The sequence below is a fragment of the Orycteropus afer genome, unplaced genomic scaffold (assembly GCF_000298275.1).
Source record: "Orycteropus afer afer isolate SDZICR_OR568_19922 unplaced genomic scaffold, OryAfe1.0 scaffold00025, whole genome shotgun sequence".
Lineage (NCBI taxonomy): Eukaryota > Metazoa > Chordata > Mammalia > Tubulidentata > Orycteropodidae > Orycteropus > Orycteropus afer.
The window spans coordinates 10139275-10142266 of record NW_006921612.1 but is presented as its reverse complement, the minus strand read 5'-3'; positions in this window follow the sequence as shown (position 1 = coordinate 10142266).

Sequence of the window (2992 nt, the reverse complement as noted above, 5' to 3'; positions counted from 1 at the left end):
TTGCTATTATGAAAAAAAAAAAAAAAAAAACTTTGTATGATCTCTAACAACTTTCTCCTTTTCCATTATCTTCCCTCTTCATATCTTTGCTGTTTGTGTTTCAGCTACATTGGTCCACTTGCAACTTTTACAGCATAAATTATTGTTTTTTTATTATAGGAGCTTTGCAAGCACTGCCTTCCTACTTCAAGAACCCTTCTCCCCCTGTGTATACATCTGATAAACCCCAATTCATGCTTTGGACCTCATTTCCAATGTTACTTCCCCAGAGATGCCTGATTGATCTTCCTGAGTAGGGAGGCAATTATACCCTTCCTTCCACAGCATTGTGAAGGAGCTCTAGTGGTGTAGTAGTTAAGGCATTTGGCTGCTAACCAAAAGTTTAGAGGTTTGAACCCACCAGCTGCTCTGCAAAAGACTGCTTCCATAAAGATTTACAGCCTTGGAAACTTAACAGGGGTTGTTATGAATAGGAATTGACTCAGAGTGAGTTTGGTTTTTTGCTTTGGTTATAGCATTGTGAGGGAGCTCTGGTGGCTCACTGGTTAAAATATCGGGCTGCTAACCAATAGGTTGGTGGTTTGATCCCACCAGTGGCTCTGTCGAAGAAATATGGAGCAGTATGTTTCCATAAAGATTTACAGCATTCAAACATTGATATATGGGTGGATAGATGGGTGGAAAAGCTGAACTATTAGGTATGTCTATGCAGGGAGCAGTGTGCTCACACCATGTACAGGGTTGGCGGACAGTGTTTCTACAAGTGTATTTGTATGTCCTGTAAAAATTCCTAGGTGTATAGTAATGCTGACAAGGGACAAAGCTTATAGTCACTTCTTGGGCACAGCAAGCTACCCAGAGGGAGCAAGGAGTTGGACCTGTGGGCACGGAACCATGGTTGCAGGAGACAACAAGCTCAATTGGCATAACACATCACACAAAAACAGTTATACATCTTACTTTGGTAAGTAGTGACTGGGATCTTGAAAGCTTCCAAATGGCCATCTAGATGCAACAATGGGTCTCTCCTAATCGAGAGCAAAGAAGAATGAAGAAAACCAAAGATTCATGGGAACAATTAGTCCAAGGAACTGCTATATCATGCTATCCTCAGCCTATATGACTATGAGACCAGAAGAACTAGATGGTGCTTGGCTACCCTCGTCAACCACTCGGAATGGGATCTATGTAGGAGATCCTGGATAGAGTAGGAGAACAATGTGGAACAAAACTCAAAATCAAAAAAAGAAAAAAAGGGACCAGGTTTGCTGGTCTGATAGAACCTCGTGGAACCCCTGAAAATATGGCCCCTAGCTGCCCTTCAGGTCTAGAATTGAACCCACTCCTGTGGCTTCCAGCCAAACAAAAGACAGGCATGTGAGCTGAACATTTACATTGGGTAAATACACCCCTTGGAGAGATCAATCCTGGTCAAGTAGAAGGGTTGTGTGTTCACATGAAGACAGTTCAGGGGGCAAGAGTGCATGGAAGGGAAGGACAGAGGGAAGAGGTAACTATGGGGAGGAAGTGGGAAGAGAGCTGTTGCATTGTGGGAAATTGCAGTTAATGTCATGAGACAGGGTATGTGAATTATTGTATGGAAAATGAATTTGCTCTGTAAACTTTCACCCATTCACAATTTAAAAAAAAAAAAGGATTTACAGCCTTGGACACCCTATGGGGAAATTTTACTTTTTCCTAAAGGTCACTGTGAGTCAGAATCAACTTGACAACAGTGGGTGAGTACACTTTTATTTCACCTACTTATTGGGGCAATCATTTTACATTTATTTCAGTGATAACTTGATTAATATCTATCTTTTCTCTAGACAATAAATTCCAGGAGAGCAAAAACAAATGTTCCTAGGGTCCAGCAGAGTGACCAACATGTAGAAAATATTCCATAAATGTTTCATGAATGAAAAAGACAGAAACCTGAGCTAGTTGAAGGATGTGAAGATTTTGACGCTATCTCTCAACTATATTCCTGCTACATTTGAGCACAGCAGTCATAACATATGTGATTCAGCTGCAATCTTTCTCAATCAAAGTGTTTCTTTGTTCCAAGTTTCAGCTCCCCAAAGTAAGATCTCTGATTTTTCCAGATAAGGTCAGATTGATTCAGTTGTGGTCAAAGGAAGACAGCCACAAAGTACAGATACCCACAATGGCCTGCTCCACTGCATCATGAAGTTTCCCCAAAAAAAATAAACAATGATGAACTGAACAGACATCCCAAAAGTTATTAAATTGCTTTCTATCATGAGAAATGCAACATAACATAGCACACATGCACACACACAACAACCGTTTCCCATGAATTCAGTGGTACCTCTCTAACATGATACACTGAAAGAAACATACTCACTTCCTCCCCAATGGAGACAAGTTGGCCCTGAGGCAATGTCACATCTTCACTCTTCCCAGTCTAATATCTCTATGTGATGTTCTTTCCTCCTGGAATTCCCTCATGATGGTAACCTGTGAGCTAAATAATAAATGCAACCACCAATATGCTCTAATGAGGAAAAGGGGAAAGAGAACAAATATTCTCTCCTGAAGACTGGGCTTTTCAAGAAAAACATGGGGAGAGATGGAATCTGAAAGAAGACTAATCAGAGAGGAGGGCATGACTGGAGACAAGGAGCTCAGGGCCTGAGAAGAGGTTAGGAAACCTTAACCACTTGGCCGACCAAGACTATAAGTTGTGTGCTTGATTCAATTTATGGATTGTATATCCCACAGTATATGATGCATAGCTACTGTAGGTGATGCCTTACAAATATTTTTAAAGCCCAAATCAACTTCTCCCACCATGAAACTCACTCCAACCTTTTACTCATACTTCTTGTCATTCTACCCTCAATATTCATGTCTTCCAGGACAGCATTTCTTAGAGTTTCATGTATACATGGGTTATCTAGGAATATTCCACTGATTTCTTTATTTTTTTATTTATTTATTTTTTATTAGGATTTGGGTGAAGATTTAC